The sequence below is a fragment of the Gallinula chloropus genome (assembly GCF_964237585.1).
Source record: "Gallinula chloropus genome assembly, chromosome: Z".
Lineage (NCBI taxonomy): Eukaryota > Metazoa > Chordata > Aves > Gruiformes > Rallidae > Gallinula > Gallinula chloropus.
The window spans coordinates 62,655,302-62,669,109 of record NC_140089.1 but is presented as its reverse complement, the minus strand read 5'-3'; the positions used below and the strand labels follow the sequence as shown (position 1 = coordinate 62,669,109).

At 38.7% G+C, this 13,808-nt stretch overlaps 1 protein-coding gene across 2 annotated transcripts in view; it reads left to right on the top strand.

Annotated features, from left to right (window-relative positions):
- CERT1 (ceramide transporter 1) overlaps positions 1-13,808 on the top strand; it is a gene marked incomplete at its 5' end in the record, with an annotated part of 78,573 nt that overhangs the window by 34,028 nt on the left and 30,737 nt on the right. The window lies entirely within an intron of this gene.

Here is a 13,808-nt window from a genome sequence, read left to right as displayed (position 1 = left end):
TAAAAAGGTAAAAAACCAAAAGGTTTACTTCTTCACTGAAGGAGAAAGTGTTTCTTTACACGTTTTAAACTTACCTGAAGTTTTCATTCTTTACTCTCCACTCTGGTTGAGTTATGTTAACATTCAAACTTGTGTTACTTCCTTAAGATGCAGATAATGGGAGTAAATTGCTGTTTGCAGTGAGAACCATCTGAATAATTAAAATTATTTTCAGCAAATTAACTTGAACTTTTGAGGTGAGATAATTATTTCTTGTATTGTGAATCTAACACCTCAGTTAAACTTGCTGATAACTTGTTCGGAAATGAACATTTAAAGAGAAACTCTATATCAGCTTAGGTTTGCTCCACATTAGTTTTAACTTTTTTTCCATGCATTTCTGTGTATATTCATTATTGACTTTGAAAGTCTTCAGCAAAATAAATTGACCCTGTTTTAAGTCTTGGATTTTCAAAATCCTATGTTTGTCAGACTGAAATACTGTTTTAAATCTTGCTGAGCTTCTTACAATACCTGTCTTAAATGTGTGTCAGACTGGAAAAGGTCATTCTCTGGAGGCTATCTAGATATTAAATAAGTTTGGTTTATAAGGAATAGGTAGGTTCTGGTTTTCATTTTGAAGTGATGATATACAAGGTATTTTTGTCTGACTGTGAAAGGAATTTAGGTGACAACCTTGGAGGAGTGTTTACTCCATTGTTCTTACTGTTTGTTAGATACTGGGAGAGGATCAATCCACTACTATGGATGTTACACAGAAACATTGGGAAGAGTAAAATCTAGAAAGCCTCTCTTTTCTAGCAATTATTTACTTATAAATTAACAGCAGTCAAACTGAGTAAGATACTTCACATCCCAGTTTTTTTGTATTAAGTACAGATCTAGTTAAGATGGTGAAAAAACCCAAAAAACCTAGATTTGACAGCCTAGTAAAGTAAAATTTAGGCATAAGTGTTAAAACAGTTGATTCACTTTAATAAACTGCTGCCAGTATACTGCTGGCTCATGGTTAACCTGTTGTCCACCAGGACTCCCAGGTCTTTTTCTACAGAGCTGCTTTCCATCAGGTCACCCCCTAACATGTACCACTGCATGGGGTATTCCTCCCTAGGTGCAGGACCCCACACTTGCCTTTGTTTGTTTCACTAAGTTTAAAAATTTCATTAGGTTCCTTTGTGCCCAACTCTCCAGCCCACCCAGGTCTCGCTGAATGGCAGTGCAGCCTTCTCATGTGTTAGCCACTCCTCCTGGTCTTAGATCATCAGTTAACTTGCTGAGGGTATGTTCTGTCCACTTATCCATGTCACTGATGAGTATGTTGAGTAAGACTAGACCCAGTACTGGCCCCTGGGACACAGCACTTGCTACAGACCTCCAGTCTAGAATCTCACAACCCTCTGAGCCCTGCCATTCAGCCAGGTCTCAATCCACATCACTATCCACTCACTGAACCCACACTTCCTAAGCTTGTTATGGAAAACAGTTGTCAAAAGCCTTGGTGATGTCCAGGATGACAATGTTCACTGTTTTCTCATCCACCCAACCAGTTCATGCCATCTTAGAATGTGCATCTTAGAAGGTGCAATCATGCATGTTTGTTCATGCATGATTGCACCTTGGTGAATCCAATCCAAAATATTGAAGTACAACATTAAAATATTTCTTAAATTGAACTTGGCCTTCTGTCTTTGTGTTATATTTCTTGTGAACTCAAATATGAAACCTTATGCAGGAGTAACTTTTTTCAAACTCAGAGGAAACCTTATATTTTACTTCCAACATGATAAGCACCCAGAGTACTTGTTTCTTCATGTATTGTATTTGGAATCCTACATCTTCTGAGATCCAAGTGCATCTACCTTCAACCTAGTAGCTGCCCTGAGAAATTTCATGGTAACAGTATTTTAAGTCAAGCTTTTGTTTGAATACTGTGTGTAAATACTGATTCATGAGATTGCTTTTAGTTAGCTGTGCTAAGAAGATGTTGACAAATGCTGGTGTAGCTACCTTTCTCATTAGCAGTGGATTTCAGTGCAAGAAAAATTGACTAGTTAATCTAACAGGAAACTAATATGAGAGTTTTATTTTGTAATAAATAATTAGAGCTCAGTTTATTAACAGGGAAGGGAGAGTACAGAGGCATTACTTGTCTGTAGGCTTTCAGCAATTGTGAGGAGAGCTGTAATATTTTCTGAAAATAGGGTAATTTTCTCCTTTTCTACACCTCTCGAATCTTGCCCCAAAACTGAACTAATTTGCTGACTATGCCAATAAAGACCTGCAAATAAATCACTCAATCTATTGTGTGTATGGACTGAAACCAATATTATTAAGATAATTCAGAATGAATAGGAAAGTATATGAAGAGTGGGGGTGCTTTAGAAACATTTACATGCAATATGCTGATGTAACGTTTAAAATAGGAATTAAATTACTAGTATATGTTTCTTCCATGAGTAAAATGTTTGGTACATTAATTTTCCTGGGTTTTTTCTAGCAGATATTTGGAGAACCACTAAAATAAGTAGTTTGGATGTTTATATAGGCTATATTTAAGTGTATGACAAAGCACTGAGCAAATGGTCGCCAGAAGTCTACATTGATATTAGGACCTTTATAAATGTAATTTCTTTGTACCAGTTTACTACATTCCTGAAATCTAGTCACTACCAAGTAATTTCTTGCAAATGGAATCTTTTCTATTGTTGATGAGTGAATGCTAATTATAAATAAAACGTTGTTGGTTATTTTAAAATTAAATTTTTCAACAGCCTAATGTCAATATACAGGAGAGCGCAATAGAAATAGTTTCCCTTGACATTTCGCCCGCTACTTCCTTTCCTGGAGTTTAAGTGTTTCTGTAATGTGCGATTTTTAAATAATTTGCTTCCTCAGCAGCAGTTGCTGAGATCTGAAAATGAAAAAATCTGGCTTCCTAATCTGTTATTTTTTTCGGCATTTCATCCTAGTACCAATTCCTCTGTCCCACCTTTTAAGATATGCTTAAATGGAAGCAACAGTGCAGGTGAAGGAAAGCACAAAAGGTATGGGAGTAGGTAAATATTGTTTAACATTTTTTTTTAATTTCTCAGTCTTATAAGGAGGATTGTAGGAGAGTGATGATGAGGCTTCCTTTTACCTCTGTTGATATCAGTGGCCTAAGTTGTAGAACAAGTTTTGTGAGCAGCCTTGGTATCGGTTCTCTACTATATTGATTTGGGCTTCCTTGTTCTCGTCTGATGCTCTGCAGCACATGAGCAAATTCTAAATATTTCTGTTTGATGCTGACACTTTGGATTGTATAGAATACCCCGTGAGCTTCTGTGATACTGCGTGTTGCTCCAGAGGCTAGAGGTCTGCTTTAACTGTGGTGTTGCGAGGCACCGACTTGTAGCAGCAGTGCAGCTTGCCTGACAGTAGGCTGGAGAACATCATTAAGATACATGTGTTAAGCTGTAAAAAATCATTACCTGTTCAACAGACAGAAATGTGTAAGCATGTCGCTGATGAGTGGTGATGTGTGCTTACAGGTGTCTCAAAAGCATTGCATACTAGTGTGAACCTAAAAAACCAAGAGCCGTGTTGTTCAGGCCTGTGCAGGAATTCAAATCTGCTCTTGTTGCTGTTCTGTCACTGCTGTATGTCGACATAAAATATTTAACTTATGTACTCATATTTGACATCTCCCTTCAAAGCTGAATTTTCAGTGGTTGCGTAGATACTCCCTAATAACTGAACAAAAAAATAAGTTCAAGCATAGTCTTCTGAACCCTGCAGTAATATACTTTCTTACTTTAGATTTTGGCCTGAATCTCAGACTAATGTGGGAATTGCACAGGAGAATGATGTAGCTGTCTCAAGATAGACCAGGTGCTTGGATTTGTCAAGTTCGTTCATCCTTTAACTGCAAATATTGACATTTCTTCTTTTTGCTTTGGTAACATCAGGCTAGTATAGGTATCAGAGGAGTATTAAACTGAAGGGCCCTCCTGAAGGAAGACTCATAAATTTAATCCTAATTCTTCCCCTAATGTGAACTAGAGTCCTGATTATTAGATGCCATGTTTTGTCATAAGCTGGACCTGTCATAACAGTGAGGGGTTGTGGAAGCACTTTAGCCTGTTAAAGGGATTTCTTCTTGCTGTCCTTATCTAATCTGAGTTTTCCTTTATAGTCTAGTCTTACTCCCAGTTTGGGGAGGAGATTCTTAATCTTTACCACACTTAGGATATAATGAGGTTTTTTGCTGGCCTGAGCACCTCCTTATTCCTCAATTGTTGTTCATGTAGACAAGTTTTACAACACTCTGATACCTTCTGTGGCTTTCTTCCAAACTCAGTCTTCACCTTTCTTTAAGGCACAGCACCAAAATTAGACTCAGTATTCCTACTGAGACTCTTAGAGCTATTGTATAGAATGTAAGATTATTTTTTGGGCCTTGTCAACTATCCTGTTCTGCAACACCATGAGTTTTTTTACTTATTAAACTTGAGAACCACTAAACCTGATTAGTCTCTAGAACTATCTGCAGATTGTTACGTGTCCTGTACTTGTGTAGCACAGTATTTCTTAGAACAGACTAAACCTTGAACTTCATTCTTCTACAGTGTACAAAGTGTTATGTTTTTGTTGCTCTTCTATCAGCTGTGCTGTTTCAGGTTTTGGTTTCTTTCCAGAAGTAATTCTTTGCGTTCGATTCAGTTTCTAAGTGATTGTGCTGCTTCTAGTACTTTATAAAGTATGGACACTGTCTAGGTGAAGGAAGGCTAGATCATTAAGTGGTATCTTGGTTGATACCAGAGTTTGATTGTTATTCTTTTGGGAACTGCTTATCTGACTCTGAAGCTGTATATGTAGGTGCACTTAAGATAATCTTAAATCTTTGTATCCGTGAAAGCTGTGATCACTCTGCCGTATGTTCTTAATTAAAAAGTTCTCTCCTCTGTCTAGTCAAAGCATTAGCAGGGAGTCTTTGTAATCTTGGTAGAGGTCTTGAACTTTTCTTCTCTGAAACCCCTACCTCTCAAAGAGTAGTGAAATTAGTTGAGGTAATTTTGCTCCTGTCTTGCTCTTAAATTAGCTAAATGTATGAATTGACTGAAGATCTAAATGCATGTAAAGGTAAAAGTGACTTTTTGGTCACTGGATATAGCTGGACTGGTGAACCATGGTATTTTGAAATACCTAAAGGGTGACTGAAAGCTACAGCCCAAAATGTAGATTAGCAGAGCATTGCCTTGTGAGTGCAATATCATATGAAAGAAAGCACTTTGTAAAGTGATATGATATGAGATACCATGAAAGGCTTCAAACACTACTGCTAGGCTGTGAACAGTATGTCAGTCAATATTTTTCTGATGCTGTTTAATAAAGAGTGATGTGGAGCACTAAAGTAAACTTGGTGCCAAGTCTGAGTCTTGAGGTGACCAGAACTGAGCTACCAGACTGAATATGCAGCCGTCTTGTGCAGTAAATCTCATTTCTATAAACAAGTGAGATTCTAGTAGTAAACTCAAAGATGTTATCAATACACTTTGTGAAAACAACTATGGTAGATGATTTAGATAGTGTATACGTTAACTTAATAGACAAACTGGGAATGTCATTGTTTGTAACCAGCAGATTGACACATGGTAGTTCTAGGAATTGAGGTCTCGGTGGCAGTGACAGAACATTTTTGCGTGGTCTCCCTGAAAACAATATTGTTCATTGTGAGGGACTTGTGTAGAGCTTGACTTCGGTCGTAAATGCCCCTGAAGATGAGGATAAGCTCTTGATACGCAGAACGGAAAATAAAGCTGCAATGTGGAAGCAGTGAATGGTTAAACAGTTAAAAGTTGACACTTGCCAAATAGATTTGCAGGCTATTTATGCAGAATTATTAATTATCAGCCTAAACAGTGCTGTGCATTAACAGTTTCACAGAAGAATCTTGGATACTCTCTATGCTTCCACCTACCAAATGCAGTCTTTTTTTTTTTTTCCCTTCTAAAAGGAGTTGATAAGTGTGGGTTGTTTTATTTTATTTTTTTTTTGTTCTTCAGTGGCCTTTCATTACGGTGAAACCTGTGGAGTTGATTTTAGCAGACCAGTTACACCCTAGCCACAGGGAGTAGATGCTATTCAGCCACATGGGTGGGGTGCACAAGTAGCAATGGTATTTATTCAGTAACAGGAACCAGAGGTAACTTTGGCTTTTGAGAGACACAGACACACACACACACCACCGCCACCCCCTTGCCCCTCCTGAAAAAGAAGATAGCTGCAGGAGCTAATGTGACTCTAAAGAGTTGGGGTGATTCTTTTGAAAACACAGGAAGACTTGCCACATCTTCAGGGTTTTTTTATTTCAATGTCTACTTGCCTTACTGGAAACTCTTGAGGTAATTTTTCTAATATAATTTGCACTGTAGGACATCAAAAAGATTATTTTCTCTTTCTGAAAACAAATCATGCTTGAAAATAGGCATTTGTTATCACTTTAGTGGCCTTAACTTCAGAGGAATAAAAAGTCTGATGTTTTCAGCATGCCTGTTTTAGATGGGAGGGGAGAAAGAGAGGTTTAATATTTAACTGCTAGTATTTAAATGTCCTGTATTTATTGGTATGAACACAGACATCAGGAAACGTTGGGGGATGGGGGAGAATAGAGTGAGTTGTCCATCTTTCTTTCCCCACCCATCCAGTAATCTGAAATAACTTGTGAAGATTTGCGTATTATCTTAAAGTTGCTGGTTTAAGCAAGTCAATATAGCTGAGGCTGCTCAGCTGATAAGAACTACTTGCCCTGTTGTATGTTATGATGCTGGTAGTGAAACTTGTAGAAGCTATACGGAAGCTGTGCTTTCAGAGGAAGATTAGATGGATTGCTTAAATTGATAGCTCTTTACTGGAAATAACAAAAGTTTCTGTCTTTAAAATTGAATCAAATATGCTTTTTCAAGGAGGAGAACTAAGCTTGGGTGTGCCTTACGTATTCCATTATTTTAGCATTGTTTTCAGCAGGAGCTCTTTAATACATACAAGATTGCTAGTCATTCAATGTTACTAAATATGCTAAGTGCACTTAATGCTGGAAACTGTATTTCCTGCAAGAGGACTTCGGGGGAAAGTCAGTGAAGCAGTTTCAGTTGACTATAAATGCTGCAGCAAACCTTTCCAAACTGTTGAAACTTCCCTTTCAGGAAAGAAAAAAATAGTTCTTTGTCTTGGCACCCTTTTGGCACTCTTGGGCCTATGTTCAAACAGCAGCTGTAAGTTGCAGCTGTATTAATAAGTATTTACAGTTAAACTGTTTAAAGCTGGACTAAAGCTTTCAGTCTGTTCCAGCCCAACACACTTGATTAATTATAAACAATGCAGATTGTTTCGCTTTAACCAGTCCAATTTTTTTTGTCGCCTGTGTGTTCCAGTTACGTTTCATAACAATCGTGTTGGCTTTGAAAATAGATATTATAATTCTCTAAAGAACACATCCCTCTGGGATAGAAGGCTGAGTATCCCTTTGGACACACACTGAGCAGGGAGGTGGTATTGGAGATATCAACCTAGTCATTCTGATTCTATGATAAACCAACATCTAGTGCTGATTTTCACACTTGATAAATAAAGGGTTTGGTTAAGCTCTGTTTCCCTACATTTTGCTTCAGTCTTTCACTGTTTGAAGGTACAGCTTCTGCTTGTTTTCGATTTCTTGTTTCTGTCTGCCCACAAATACGCTGAACCAAGATTAACAAAAACTAAAGTCTCTATTTCATGTATTGGTAGGTTCGAGGAAATGTGTTAAAGTAAACCTGCCATTTGGGAATGTGAAAAGACAGCGCAAAGATAGGCAGCAGCTCTTAGCTGTTGACTACACGTCCCATAATCTAATGAAACAACACAAAGGATTTAAGGATTATGCAAGTGTATGTAGAGAATATATGGGTCTAGAAAATAATCTATTCTGAGGACATACATATTGAATGTGTTTCTGTAGTTGCCTGGATTTTCATAGTACAGGGTACAGCTAATGCACAAATTCTTACAGAAAATAGTCCTACAGCTTGTACAAATGACAGTGATGCTGTCATGAACTGAGATAGTTTAGTTAATAGAAGACAGAATTAGAATAGGCTACTAAACTGCTTGTTTTATCACTAGGACACTAATCTCTAGCTAATCCTCATTTGGGGGAGTGGGGAGGGTGTAGGGGAGTGTGTCTTAGTACCCAGCACTTCACTGGAATTCATTGTCTTGTTCATACTTGGTTTATTTCCCCTCTGGAAAGCAGTAAGAACAAAAACAAAGGTGACCCACAGCTCAATGTACAACATAACGATAGTCAATAGTATTACAATCCTGAATAAAACTGATGATAATGCTTATCTCCAAAGTCCTGAGCATTTTAGAGCTTAGATCCTTTGGTTTGCTTTCTTCTGGTGGACTAGGAACAGCCTTCTGAAAGCTATTTTTTCCATCAGTTCCCCAGTTTTCCTTCAAGGGCTGGGTAGGTCAATTTACTGTAGAGACCTGTGCTGTGCCTGAAGTTGTTTTTCCTATTGTCTTGCACAGAGGGTGTTGGCTTTCAGCAAATAAAAGCAGTCTGTTTCTGTTCGCATGAATGAATAATGATAGTGTGGGGGGTGGTTTTGTACTGGCAGATTAAGTTCAATGTAATGTTTTTACTGATATGTTTACTATTACTGTGTGTAATGTGAGTTAGCATTTTAATTACCAAAGATTAGCCTTCTGAAATTAGCTTTTATGTACTGCGTAAAAGTTTTGCAAGCTCCTAAGTAAGCCTGCTTAAACTTAAGCATTAGAATAGGCTAAATAGAGACATTTCACTTGAAGAAATTATCACCACTGCATGGGTAGTGATCACTGTTTTATGGGTTTGGAAGGGTTTAAATAGAATTTTGTTTCTTCTGGTGCTTCTCAAAGTGTATATGTGTACAGGGAGAAATAGTTTGGTGAGAACCTACTTAATGCATACTCTGTATTTGAAGAAATCCTGTGCCTGTTTGTCTGTCTGGTATATAAAACTCCTTTTCAGGAGATGTATGTTTGACAGCTGCAAATTAATGGCAGGGCAATTGCATGTGAAGAAAAGTTAACTAGTTGGACATGGTACTTGAGGCAGAGGTGCCCAGTTTTCTTTGTCACACGTTAAGCGTTCTTTTTTAAAGCTAAATTATATTGAGCCTAACTACTTCATGTGAGATGAAGTTTTAAGAAATCTGTGTCTAAGTATTTGTCAGTGTTTAATTTGGTGCTAATGACTTTGGACAATCTTAACTGGAAATTAGTTGCTACTGTTTTGAACTGGCTGAGAGGTGCGATTTAAACATCTGATTCACTGCCATTCTTTCAGCATTAGATGTCATCGTTACTTCTTGTGCAGAAAACTTCATCCTCAGCAGTGTGTCTCAAATGTAATTATAAAGGCGAAAGGTAAAACTGCTCTGTTTAATGGTCTGCCAAGGAAAGGAGGTTTATATGCACTGGGACTGAAGCAGAAACAGGGTACGGGTTACTGTTGGGCTTTGACCAATAGTAACCTTTAGACGAGTCTGTCTCCTTTTTACTATTTCCATCTGGCGGTCACACAGGATATTGACTTAGAAGTAATATGGGGTGTGTGAAAAACGACTTTGCCCAATCCTGACCTGTTAGAATACAGTGTATGGTAGTGTCTGGTGATGTGAGGATGTACTCTCAGGCTCTAGGTTGATGATTCAATAAACCATGGGAAACTATCTGATTTTTTTTGATCCTTTTCTATATACAAATGTGCCTTTGAATGGTACAGAGCTCTTAGCATAATCTAATTGTGCTTCAAAACTTTTTTGAGGTGGGAACTGCACAATATGCATATATTTGCCTTTTTGTATCTGGGACTAGGTCTTTTGAAGTGTTATGATAATTTATCACCTCAGAATTTTGGTTTTGTCATGTTAGACTTGTTCTTGACCCACAAACTAACAGAATTATGGAAGTAAGTAGGCCTAGTCTTTGAAAGCCATTCATGTTATCATTTCACTTTTCCTAAAATGGTGCTACTTCCATTGTGTTTGACTTAACATCTTGCAAGTGTTTCTTGTGGTGTAAGCTCTTTTCTGCTTGTCATGCAGAACTGTTCTTTTTTTGTTTACATAGTTGTCCTTTCAGAACTTTAAAACTGATACTTTATATCTCATATGTTAATATTTTCTTTAAAAAAATAACCGTTGGACAGAATTATGGCCAAATTGATGTATGGTTGGAAAGGGGCATAAAGCTCCTACTGATGGCAGGATTCTGTGTGCATAAAAGAGCTTTTAAATCAGACTGGTCTTCGTTTCTAAGCACACATAATTTTAACATATAGAGGAGGGCTGTTTTTATGAAACTTCAACCCTGGACAACTTCAGGAATCTGAGGCTTTATCAGGAACATGACAAAAAGATGAATGCCCTGGGGAGCCTTTAATTTCATGTAACCATTTTTGTTCAACTGTGTAATGGGTGCAGAGAGCCTCCCTTGGTTTTGAGGGAAGTGATTGCTGAGACCTGATAAAAACAAGGGTCACAGCAAGAAGAAAATATGAGTAGGAAATAGGTTTTGGAAGTCCAGAAAAATGTGTTTAGTTGTGATAGGCTGTGAGATGCAAAACAAGCACTGTGGTGAAATTAAACTCCTTTTCCCAAATGTGAGATTGCTGTTTAAGCTGAATGTGTTCTCACGGTTTTCCACTGGGTGATGATCAGTTTTGAAGTTCTCTGTCAGGCATAGTACAGACTTTTCCATTTTTGACCTGTCTGACTTTCTTCATCCTCCAGTGCTTGCTACCTATTGCATGCTCAGAGGTATGCAAAACATTCTGATGGTTAGCTGGGGATTCAGTGGAAGGGGAAAAAGAAACCCTCTTGCCATCTTTGGCAGTGACAAGATAACTGAACTGCACTAGGTGAACAAGAGATGTAATGGCCCCTGTGTTTTTTGTGGAACTATTTGCTTTGATAGTTTATGATTATCGATAAGCCTGCTGATGGGTTTGTTCTGTGTTGCTATAAAGCTTACCGTAGTCCGTATCTTCCTGTGCAAGAAAGAACTTTGCTCACTCCTGTACTTTGAATTCTCGGTTTCTTCATCTGTTTCTTCTGAATAAGCGAAGTGTCCAGGACCTCAAGTCCAGGACCAAAACTGCCCCAGACTTGCAAAAAGTAACTTTTTGCAAAGGTGAAAAAACAAACAACTTTCCTGTTTAACCCTTTGAAGTCCAGTTAAGTCTTCAGAACCCAAAATCGTTCCGAGTAACACTGATTGTGGGTGGGTGTGTTTCCACTGCTGTGCAGAGGTGATCTTAATACAGCCCTTCACTGCCTTAGAAAGGTTAAACACGCACAGACACACACATACACCCCATCAAACAGACACTCCGATGGAGTAAGTGGCAGTCAGTCCTTCCGTGCCCCTTGGAAGGGCAGGACAGGTACTACCGCAATACGTTAGCCGTGCCCGGAGCTGTGGCTGCTGCTGCGGCCTGGCCCCCAAGGCGCGGGCTTTCCCTCCACCTAGTGGGCGCTGCGTGCAGCGGCCGCCGAGGCCTGTTCCCGGGCTCTGGCAGCCGGTTTGGTTTCCCTCCGGCTCGCCTGCTTGCTAGCACTTGTGCGTCGTCCCTAGTGACACTCCCTTTTGAATTTTAAATTAATGGCAAGTGTTTTCAGTTAGGGTCAGATCTGTTCTTACTTTTAAAGGTACAGTTATGCAAGGTCTATCCTTAAACCAACATAAAGCAGTATGTGTTTGAACTCGGTCTCTAAAATACATGACTATTCCATCTAGCTTTTAAACCATGAAAGTGAGTAAAACATGTATTTCAGTGCATTGGGAGCTGAGGCCAGAACATCAGTGCTTCTCCTGACAGTGTCTAATAGCACAATGGAGATTTCTGTTCTTTGTAGATTTACAGGTCTTTCTTGTTCCCTCTCATTGACAGCCCAGATTCATGGGAGGAACAAATGTAAGTTGGCTCCCACTCTTTCTATAGCCTCATTGCCCAGCAGTACAAGCTGCTTTAGCTTTCTTACTTAGTCATTATACAAAGTTACTGTCACCTTGGTTTTTTGGTGCTTTTGCTCAGGGAAGAGATTTATTCTGTAAAATCACACTTGGACACAGTGGCTCCCAAGACTGAGGAGCAGGAATTCTAAAGGTGTGTTGCTCACCACCTCTGTGGGCTTATGTGTGTCCTGTTCAGTGTCCTGGAAGTTCTTCATTTTGCTTTTGGAGCACCAGCCTCTCCCTATTCAGCTTTTGTGGAGTCGTAGCATTTAAAAGTATTGAATAATACTGGCTGAATAGTTTTCCTGTGTACATTAACAGTTTAGAGAATTCATGGATAAACAGTACACATCCGTGTAATTAAATGTGGGTGTGAAATACCTGGATAAATAAACATTGTCAAAGGACAGACATTTACCTTTAGTTCTCTCTTGTCAACCTGAGTTCTCCTCTCTCTGCAGTGATTTGCATTGATATTGCTTCTTGGCCTTTTCCTTCTCTTTAGAAAGCAGTATGGGTTTCCAGGGCTTATCGGCCTGCATAGTACACTAGCTCATGCAGCTTTTAAAGAGGCTTATTGCTTATAATCTGTAGGCAACACATAGTGATTTACCAAAAGTATATGGAGTTTGAGAAGCAAAGACCCAAAAGGTAATTGTTACTCAGGTTGTACAAGTACCTATAGCAGTCACAGTAATTTTAGGCCCATATTGCTATAGTGTCTGTCTTTTCAGTTGTCTTATTATACTTACTTGTCAACTCAGAATTGCTGGCTTTTTTCCTCCTGTGTATGTAGTATGATTGTTTGCAATGGATTTGCAATTTATGTCTGTTGGAGGAAAAATATATCTACATTTCTTTACCTGGTTTTGCAGTTGCAAATAAAGGTCATGTTAGAATAGAAGGGGTTTTGCTTTCGTTTTAGACTCCTGCACTGCACTTGGGACGGCTGTAGGCAATGGAGTCATCAGCTCCTGTGACCTGGATGGTGAAATTCCTACCTATGCTTTCATGCTAATAACTGCCTCATTTTTTGAAACATTAAATTTCCATTGTCAGCAGCTATGGAACAATTGAAAAATCAGACCTACAGACAAATGTAATTGTGTCTTTAACTTCAGTCCTCAGATATGCATCGCAGACTGCTCTGTAGTGTCTGTGGTGTTCTTACTGTATGCAGCCATCGCCAGGTGGGCTTTCCTTGGCTGTTCCTACCAGTCATCCTTCTTTTTTAAGTATATGTTGAATTACTTCCAGCAAGTCTAAAAATTGCCCGTGGAATATAGATCAGAGCTTGTCTGCTTAGTCTTCACCAAGTCTTTCATAGTACCTTTCACCCTGTGTTTTTACTCTTAGCTACATTCTTGGTTTTCAAAAGATACTGTGGTTTGATCTCAGTGATGGTTTAGTTGAATTTTTCACAAATACTGCAGAGAATGTGATTAGAGGTACTGCATCCTAACGTCTGTTTCATCACCTCCTCGGGTGAGCCATATGCCTTAGAGGGAGGAGCTGCCTGCTGCTTCTATTATGTAAAATAATAAATAATTTATAATGCTAACTGAAAATATCTGCCTTGGTGGACAAATATACATTGAAGTGCTTGACAGGCACTAAATTGAGACATAATCAAAATAATTCATTGAAGACTTGGGAGAATAATTCGCTTTATTTTGAGGGTTTTTTAAGTGGGGGAGCTTTTTTTCTGAGCCTGTGCTTTACTCGAGAGTATTACTGACCCACTTTAGGAAACCCTTAACTGGCGGATCTGAGAGCTGTAA